We start from the raw sequence: 10785 nt of genomic DNA on the forward strand, positions 1-10785 counted from the left end.
TTCCTCCAAGGTTTTGACTTTTGAAGATATTAAAGGACTGTTCTTTGTACAATACAGAGTATGGAACTCTGTTTCCTTAGTATTGGACAAGTTTTGACAAAACAAAGGTAATATGGTTTCTTGGGACCTATGGAACTCCGAGGAGACCTTAGGTGAAAAAAAGATGGATGTAGGTGGAAAATAATTCTGTCCTCTAAGATTCTTAAGTAGGGTTCTCGGATTGAGAGGGCCTGTGGTTCACCTACCCTTCTTGCTGTTGTGATGGCCACCAGGAAAGTCACCTAGAAAATTTATCCATATCTATAGTCTCTATAGGATGAAATGGAGGAATTGTAAGGCCTTTAAGTACCAGGTTTAGATCAGATTTGGAGTTCTAGGTTGTAGACGAGAGGCTGCGATCATTAATCACCTTACCCAGCGATGGTCAGCTAGGGTTTGATCGAAGTAGGAGCTGAGGGCTGCAACTTGGACTTTTAGAGTGCTAGTCTTTAAACCTTTCTCTAGCCCGCTTTGTAAAGAATCGAAGATTTGTGCCACATCTGGATGCAACACATTTGGTGGGTTGGAACCGCACCAGGACATGAAGGTTTTCCATATCTTGTTGTATATGGCATTGGTCACTGGTTTCCTGTTTTTTTGCAGTTTTTACCACCTTATCAGATAGGCCTCTAGTCTTTAGGATGATGGATTCAGAAGCCAGGCTGCAAGTTGTAAGGCTTGAGGATCTGGGTGAGAAATCGGTCTCTAGTGGAGATGGTTGCTGGGAGAACCAGCGGGCCATCTATCTTTATACTATTCAGGGAGCTAAACCAGCTTTTTTTTGGCCAATGAGCCACTACGAGAATGGTCGTTGTCTTGTCCCTCCTGATCCTTGGTAGGAGAGGAATCGGAGGAAAGGCATACGCCAATTTGAAGTTCCAACGGTAGGCGAAAGCATCCACCGCTATGCATGTGTCATCTGGATCTAGGGAAAAGTGCTTACTTTTGTGTTTAGACGAGTAGCAAACAGGTCAACCTCTTGGAGACCCCATTTTTCGGCTAGCCTCTGAAAGGCTGTGGCAGCTACGCTCCATTCTCCAGGATGTATAATTTTCCTGCTGAGGAAATCTGCTTGCACGTTGGCCAATCCTTTTAGATGGAATGCAGACAGGGATAACACGTGTTGTTCCGCCCAAGCAAAGATCCTGGTAGAAATCACCTTCAGACTTTTGTGTATCGTACTCCCTTGGTGTCGAAGATGTGCTACAGTAGTCATATTGTATGGATAGACCTTTATATAAGTCCCTTTTACCAAGTCTACTGCTGCCATTAGAGCCTCTTCTACTGCTGTCAGCTCCCTGAAGTTGGAAGAACTAAGACTAACATCCTGGCACCATATCCCCTGGAATGTGGCATGGGAGACAGTGACTCCCCACCCTTTCCCACTGGCATCTGCGACGGTTGAATGGGGATTTTGATTCCAAGCCTCCCCCTGGCCAAATTCTTGGGTTTGAGCCACCAGCTGAGGGAAGCTTTGACTCATCCTGGCAGGCGAATAGTCTTGTTCAGTGACCCCAGGACACCGCCCTAGCAAGATACAATGTGGGACTGCAAGCATCTTGTATGGGCCTGGGCCCAAGCTACCGCTGGAATGCGGGAAGTCATGGATCCTAGTGCCGACATTGCTGATTTGATAGATACATTCCGTTGACCCCGTAAGTCTGTCATCTTGGACTGCATCAGAATTTGTTTCTCTTTTGGAAGATGAGACATCTGGTCTTGCAAGTCCAACATTAATTCCAAGAAGTTTTCTGGTGGATGGATCCAGGTTGGATGTTTGATAGCTTAACAACCATCCTAATGATGTTAGAACATCCATAACTTCCTGGATTTGGCTTTTGAGAACCACTTCAGATTGATCTAGGAGTAGCATGTCGTCTAGGTAAGACACGATACAGATGTTTCTGTTTCGGATAGCTGCTATCACCTCTATTTTGGTGAAGATCTGTGGTGCAGAAGAAATGCCAAACAGGAGGACATTGAACTGGTAGTGATGTACCTGTCGTCCCTGAGCTACCGCAAATCTCAGATATCTCCAATGCTTTGTGTGAATGGGGATGTGATAGTAAACATCCAGAAGATCTATAGTCGCCATTACAAAATCTCGGCCTACCAATGGAATGGTGCTTTTTAATGATTCCATCTTCAACCTCTTGTACTTTACATACATATTCAGATGTTTTAGATTATCATTCTGTGTGTTCCATTGTTTTTTTTTTCCAAACAGAAACACACACGAATAATGTCCTGTTCTGCACTCCATTTCTGGAACTGAAGATATCACCCCATCTGAAAGTAACTTTTGGAGAACCGTCGTTAAGGCGCTTTGTAACTCCTGAGATGGTAGGGAAGTTTTTCTCAATACTTGTGGAGGTCTGGAAGAGAACTCTATTTTTACCCCAGTCTGGATTGATTGTCTCACCCATTGGTTCAAGGTAAGACGTTCCCATTGGGGAGGAACCCGGAGATCCGACGTCATTGTTTATCTTGACATTGTCCCTGGTTAAGTAAGATGTTTCTGCCTCTACCTCCCTTGGGATAGCTCTAGTGTCTGGTCTTCCCCTTTCCCCTATATGAGGATGGTTGATTCTGAAGGGAACGAAAGGACCGCTTCTTGGCCACTTTGGGTTCTGGCAGCACCTTCTTCTTGTCTGTTGCTTTCTCTAGTAATTCGTCCAGGGCCTGCCTAAACACATTCCCCTTTGAAGGGGATACAGCAAAGTTTAACCTTTGAGGCTATGTCTCTGCTCCAGAACTTCAGCCAGTCTGCTCTTCTGGCCGAGTTCAACAAGACCGAAGCTCTAGCTGCCATCTTTACCGATTTTGCGGAAGCGTCGGCCATGAACCCCATGGCTTTCTTTAAGAGAGGTATAGATCCCAACAACTTTTCTCGAGGTACCCATGTTGAGGTGTTCCTCCAGCTGATTTAGCCATCGGAACATTGACCTGGCTACACAGGTAGATCCCACGTTCACATCTAACAACACCGCAAACATTTCCCACGACTTCTTCAGCAGGCTGTCTCTTGTAATTGGGAGGAAACCTCAAAGGGCAAGATTGTTTTTTTTGCCACTTGAATATCCACCTTTGGTACCTCCATCCAGCATTTGGATATTTTCTCACCAAGTGGGAACCTTCATTTCAGCTCTGTGGGTGGCACCAAGCGCTTCTCTGGTAGTTCCCACTCATCCAGTATCACCTTTTGGATATTTTCATGTACCAGAAACACAATTTTTTTCTGAGATCTTGGACCCCCAAACATTTCGTCCTGAACTGTGTTCTGGACAACTTCTTCCTCTCCCACATTCAGTGGTTCTCACCGCCGTCAGACGTTACTCTAGATCTTCTGATGCAAAATAATACTTTTTACCGCTCTGGGACTGATCTGCCCCTGACACAAATTCACCTTCTTTCCACTATTCACTAGTGAAGGATCCCAGACCTCCCTGGTATTTAGACTCCGAACGTTCCTCTATGGAAATTTTTCCTCTTTTCCACCTCTGGTGGTGGCTACCGGAAGGGACAGGGAAAAGGATGCTAGGGATGATTGGACCTCCTGGCGAACCATACCCCTCACCTCTTCTATTAAAGAGGGTTGTTCCTCTTTGACAGTCTCACTTAGTTGTAATTGTATTAGCATAGGTGCAAGGTCTGAGCTATTTCTGGTTAAGAACTTCATAGATTTGATGTAGCCCAAAATATGTTCGGTACCAAATCTATTTGTGAAAGTGAATGATGTGAAGAGGAGTAGCAAGAGTGATGAAGACACCAAATGTCTAGCACTCCAGCCTCTGACCACAGGTGGTGTAGAGATGTTGGACTAGCATGCTGGGAAATAGAGCCCAAATTATATCTATTCCAGTAGCGGTGAGGCTAGGCATTGAAGTCTCCCACCATGATTACCAGAACCTCTGAGAAGTCAGCGACAAAAGAAAGTACTGTATTTTTCGGATAAGACGTCCTTTTTTAACTCCCAAAATGTGGAGGAAAATGGGGGGTGCGTCTTATAGTCTGGATGTATGGGATCTGGCTGTGGTGGGAAGGTGGGGGCGCGGTTTCGGCGGTGGCTCCAGCTAACTTCTGTGCCCGCTGCTGAAGAGAAATGAATATGCACTGCATTCCACATTCATGAGCGTGGAGGGCAATGCATATTCATTTTTTTTTTTATAAATGGCCCCATCCTGTTCCTGGTATGATTGGTCCCATCTTTCTTTTATAATTGGCCCCATCCCGTTCCTGGTATGCATGGCCCCATCAGGAAAGATGAAAAAAAACAAACAAACAAAAAAATTACACTCACCTACACAGCACACGTGAACGCTGGCAGCAGCAGGAAGCTGCTAGCTGACACTGCGCGCTACTGAAGAGGAATGGATACTCACCGCTCTCTGCGATGAATGGTCCCGGTGAGTATTCCGGCAGCGCATGACATCCCTGCCATGCGCTGCTTACAAGCATTAAACAGCTGCTGGCACCGGAGCAGGACTCTGCGAGGGAGCGCCGTGTAGGTGAGTGTATTTTTTTTTTTTTTTTTAATCTTTCCTAATGGGACCAATCACTATGTAACAAACTTGTATTTATTTTTTGTTCTTGGGTCCAAAGTGTGTTTACCTAACCCATTATGTCTAAAACAAATAGAAAATAGTTGTTCCACAAAAACTTTGCTTCTGTGATCAGGACAATGAAGACTACTCAGTACTGAATACAAATGGAGAATTTTCACGAAAACAGACAAATTTTAAAATTTCATTGTCCTGATCACAGAAGCAAAGTTTTTGTGGGACAACAACTATTTTCTATTTGTTTTAGACATAATGGGTTAGGAAAACACACTTTGGACCCAGGAAGAAAAAAATAAATAAAAATTTGTTGTTATAGTGTAATTTTCTTTTTTGACACAATAAATACGAAATTTTTCTGGCCTGTCTTCATAAAATCAAAGTTTGTGCTGAATGTAGTCGTTTTTCTATAGTATTTAAACATAAGCAGTTGAAATAATACACTTGGAAGCCAGGAACAAAAATTGTGTTACATAGTGTTATAAAAGAAAACACCGGATTACGTACCGGTAATGCTCTTTTATAGAGCCACGACAGCACCCACTTGAGAGAGGGGATCCGCCCCTAGGAACAGGAAACCCTATGGAGAGATAAAAGGGGCGGTCCCCCTCGCTCCCACAGTTGGGTTACAGAGATTGCGAGGAACCGCCCACCAGATTTAGTAGGCAATATGATTTCATCAATTATCATTAGTTAATTTAGTATGACTAACTATAAGAACCAAAAACACCCTTAATCGTGCTTTTATAAAAATAACTTAATAGGGTGGGAAGTAAAGGGGTGCTGTCGTGGCTCTATAAAAGAGCATTACCGGTACGTAATCCGGTGTTTTCTCTTCGCCACGACAGCACCCACTTGAGAGACTTTCAGAGATAGTCATTTGGGAGGGATCACAGTGTTAAGAACTGATCTACCAAAGGACAGGTCAGATGAGGAAGACAAATCCAATCTATAGTGATTATAGAATGTAGTAGGAGAAGCCCAGGTTGCGGCCTTACATATCAGTTCTATTGGAACTTCCGCTCGCTCGGCCCAGGATGATGCTATCGCCCGAGTGGAATGTGCTTTTACGGTCTCAGGCGGGTTCTCCCCTTTGGATGAATAGGCCAGACATATTGCATCCCGAATCCACCGAGATAAAGTACCCTTCGTGATTCCATCTCCTTTCCTATGGCCCTGGAAGGAAATAAAGAGAGCCCTGCTCTTCCTCCAGGTGCTAGTTCTGTCTAAATAGGCTAATATGGCTCTCCTCACATCTAATGTGTGGTATTTTTGTTCTTCCTGATTCGTAGGGTTATCATAGAAGGAGGGAAGAAAAATTTCCTGTGATCTATGAAATTTAGTACATACTTTGGGCAAGTAGGAAGGGTCTGTTTTCAGGACAATTCTATCTGGATATACAGACATAAATGGTGGATCTATCGATAATGCCTGTATGTCACTTACTCTTCTAGCTGACACCAAAGCAACAAGGAGAGCTGTCTTGATGGAGACATGTTTTATGTGAGCTGAATGTAGTGGCTCAAAGGGGTGGTCTGTCAGAGCTTCGAGGACCAAATTAACATCCCAAGGTGGTACATGGGGAATTTGGACTGTTTCTGATCTTTGGCAAGCTGCGATAAATCTAGCTACCCACCTGTCACCTGCAATATCGTGACCATATAAAGCACCAAGCGCAGAAATGTGTACTTTTAAGGTACTGACTGCCAGACCTAAATCGCGTCCTTTTTGAAGAAATTCTAGAATCATAGGGATATGAATTTTGTTTGATAGTGCTGTTGGGTAGAGGTTTAAAAATTTTTTCCACACTCTCACATAAATGGATGTGGTGGATTTCTTCCTACTCAGTAGCAGAGTGTCAATTACTTTGTTAGAGAACCCTCTCATTTTTAGCAGCTGCCTCTCAAATGCCAGGCTGTCAACCGCAGACCCTTCACCTGAGGGTGGTTGAAGGGGCCTTGAGAGAGCAGATCCTGATCCTCCGGAAGGATCCACGGGTCTGAGATTGACATGGCTCTCAGCCAGGAAAACCATGGCCTCTTGGGCCAAAACGGAGCTATTAAGATCACGTTTGCTCTGTCCTCCCTTATCTTCCTGATTACCGTTGGAAGAAGTATTAGAGGGGGAAAGGCATATGCTTTCTGGAATGTCCATGGGACTTGCAGAGCATCGAAGATATCTGGATTGTCGGATCGGAACAATGAAGCGAACCTTTTGACTTGTCTGTTGCGTCTCGTCGCAAAAAGGTCTATCTCGGGAGTGCCCCATTTTTTGACTATCATTAAAAAGATACGTCGGCTGAGAACCCACTCTCCTTGGCGAAGAGTGTGGCGGCTGAGGAAATCCGCTCTTGGATTGTCGACTCCTCTTACGTGCAGTGCTGACAAGGATAGAAGGTGCTCCTCTGCTATGGATAGAATGTTGCCAGCTATAAACATGAGAGCTTCTGATCTCGTTCCCCCTTGGTGATTTAAGTATGCCACCGCTGTCATGTTGTCTGAAAGGATTCTTGTATGCTTTCCGTGTAGCTGTGGAAGAAATTTACATATGGCATAATAGATAGCCTTCAGTTCTTTTTTATTAGAAGAATCGTTCGATTCTTCAAGAGACCACAGACCTTGAGCTATTTGATCTCCTAAGTGTGCTCCCCAACCACTAGGACTGGCATCGGTAAAGATTGTTTTTGAAGGTTTAATCACCCAGGGAACCCCACTGGTAAAATGATTGTGATCTAACCACCAGGTAAGGGAATTTAACACGTCTGTTGGTAAAGATAATCTGCTATCTAATTGGCCTTGTAACCTCTCTTCTTGTTGCAGAATGTTGTACTGTAATTTTCTACTATGGTATTGAGCCCATGGGACAGCTGGGATACACGATGTGAAAGAACCCAGAAGGGACATCCCTTCTCTTAGGGAAATTAGGGGGTTATTAATCACCGATTGTACTTTGTTTATGATTGCTATTTGTTTAGAGTCAGGAAGAAAGCACCTCTGACTTGTAGAGTCTAGAATAAGGCCTAGAAATGTTTGTCGAGTTGTGGGGGATAATCTGGATTTTTCCCAGTTTACTAACCACCCTAATTCCTGCAGGGATGAAATTGTATCAAGTACTCGCTGATGGCATTGGGAAAAGGAGTTACCCACTATCAAAAGGTCATCTAAATATGGTATTACAAGTGTGTCTTTTAATCTCAAGTATGACATTACTTCCGACATTAATTTTGTGAAGACTCTCGGGGCTATCGACAGTCCAAAGGGCATTGCTGTATATTGATAATGCCTTACTTGACCTCCCATCATAACTGCCACCCGAAGAAATTGCTGATGCTCAATGAAGATTGGTAGATGATAATACGCATCTTTAAGGTCAAGCACTGCCATAAAGCAATGGGGAAACAGAAGCTTAATAGTTGATCGTATAGATTCCATTTTAAAGGTTTGGTTTTCTAGAAAGACGTTTAGTCTTTTCAGGTTAATTATTGTTCTAAACGATCCGTCTGGTTTCGGAATCAAAAATAAAGGGGAATAAAAACCTCTTCCTCTTTGATGAAAAGGGACTTCCACTAGTACTCCTTTGGACAGGAGATTTATTATTTCTTGTTCCAAGGCCTCTTGTTGTGATTGAGACCTTAAGGAAGTCAATAGAAATGAGTCTGGAGGGACTCGGGCAAATTTCAATTTTAGACCTGTAGAAATGAGGCTAGTTGCCCACGGATTAGAAGTTATTGTCAGCCATTGTGACGAAAAGAAAGACAACCTACCACCAACGGGTAGATCTGTCCTACCGGGGTTTATCCTCAGGCTTAAATGGACGCTTTCCGAAGAACGCTCCTTTCTGTTTAAAGTCTTTATTAGCCCAGCGGTCTTGGTTTTTATAGTCCTTTTTCCTATTAAACATGGGCTTTCGGAACGCTCTCCTGTAGGATGGAAGATAAGTGTTATTGGGGAACCCCTTCTTCCTCTCACCTGCTTTAGTTAATATTTCGTCTAACTTAGTACCAAATAGGTACTCACCCTGGCAGGGAAGACCGCATAACTTAGACTTTGTTTGGGGATCTCCTTTCCACCCCTTTAGCCATAAGGCTCGACGAGCCGCGTTAGTCAGACCTGCCGATTTGGCCGCTAGCCGTATAGAATCAGCTGAGGAATCCGCTAAAAAGGCTCTAGCTCCTCTAATTAACGGCAAGGAAGAGATTAATCTATCTCGGGAAAGGCCGCTTTTTAATCCCTCTTCTAAATCGTTCAACCAGACCAACATGGACCTGGCAGTGCATGTGGCTGATATAGCCGGCCTGAAGGCTCCAGTACAGGATTCCCATGCCCTCTTTAGGAGGGTATCGGCCTTCCGGTCAAGCGGGTCTTGCAAGGAACCGGAATCTTCCACGGGTAATAAAGATTTTCTAGAAGTGGAGGCCACTGCTGCATCCACCTTCGGGGCTTTCAACCATATGGAGAAATCTTCATCGTTAAAGGGATAGCGTCTTTTTGATGAAGACGGTAATCCTCTTTGTCCCTGGCTTTCCCACTCCTTTTTAACTACATTCTTTATTGCTGGAATCACAGGAAAAGAAGGTTTTTTCTTCTCTGACAGGCCTGCAAACATCACGTCCTGTGGAGTTTTAGGGGTTTTTGTTTCCTCAATACCCATGGTGTTACAAACTGATCTTACTAAATTATCGATACTATCTGTGGGAAAGCATGTATCTCTCTCATCATCTGAGGAAATGATCTTTTGGGAACCATCCGAATCTTCAATATCAGAGGACTGTTCAGACCTAGGGGAATTATATTTTCTCCTACTCTCGGGAATTTTTTCTGAGCTTTGGAAGGCCCGCAATTCTTCTCTAATCATACTCCTAATATCTTCCGACCTTACTGAAGATTCCTCACGTAAGGTGGATTCGATGCAAGGTTGGCACAGTTTCTTTAAATAATTATCAGGGAGCGGCTGAGAGCATATCGCACATTGTATGTGTTTTGTTTTCCCCGTTCTTTTTGCCTAGGAAATATAGACACAGAGGGGAAGTGTAATCAGCGTAAAAGGGCATAGACACACACTCACCCAGTGAGGTTGTTTTTTTTTTTTTTTTTTTACAATACCGGCTGATGAGGAGGAGACGGAGGCACAGATGGAACTGACCGGCCCGACTTTTTTTCTCTGGCGCTTTTAGAAGAAGACCTGCGGCTGCTGCTTGTGCGGCTGACAGGTGTAATAGCGGTGACTTCGGATGAAGCCATCGCTGGGTCCTGTGGAGATGCCATGATGGACGCCGGAGGATCAGTGCCGGCGTCCTTTTCTAATGGGGGCCGCCATCTTGCTTCCTGCCGTACCCGGAAGTGACTGCTACATCCGGGTTGCGGCCATTCTGTATGCGCCTGCGCCGCCACCAGCATCAGCGCAGGCGCCGTCTCTCCTGAGTCACCCCGGAAGTTTGCGGTACTGCTTCCGGGGGATAATACACCGGACCCACGCTGCCTGCGCACCATCCGAGATGGCGCCGCAGGATCACCTTACCCCAGCGTTTCGGTCCCTGCAGGTCGGCTGGGTGAATTTTCGTGAGCCAGGCGACTCCCCGGACCTGGCCTCACGGTACCTGCCAGCAGAGGGGGGAAGCTACCATAGGACCCCCGACGCTGCTTCCAGCTTCTGGAGCCCTTGCCGTCCCATAAAGGTAAACCGCGCAAGCGGCATCCAGGCTGGGTATCCTCTTCTCTCCACGCGTCTCCCGTAGGAACAGGAAACCAACTGTGGGAGCGAGGGGGACCGCCCCTTTTATCTCTCCATAGGGTTTCCTGTTCCTAGGGGCGGATCCCCTCTCTCAAGTGGGTGCTGTCGTGGCGAAGAGAAAAAGGATGGAACCAATCACATCAGGAACAGGATGGGGCCATTTATACCAGAAAAAGGATGGGGCCAATCATACCAGGACTGGGATGGGGACGTGCATACCAGGACCGGGATGGGGTCGTGCATACCAGGATAAGGAAGGGGCCATGCATACCAGGATAGGGATGAGGGGCCATATGTATCAGAATGGGGATGAGGGGACCATATATACCAGGATAAGGGGATATATTACAGTACAGAATTAACCATTTTTTGCTTCAATTTTTTTGTTCCTAATTTCCTCCTCTAAAACCTATGTGCATCTTATGGTCCGATGCGTCTTATAGTCCTAAAAATACGG

The sequence above is a fragment of the Ranitomeya variabilis genome, chromosome 2 (assembly GCF_051348905.1).
Source record: "Ranitomeya variabilis isolate aRanVar5 chromosome 2, aRanVar5.hap1, whole genome shotgun sequence".
NCBI classification, from domain to species: Eukaryota; Metazoa; Chordata; class Amphibia; order Anura; family Dendrobatidae; genus Ranitomeya; species Ranitomeya variabilis.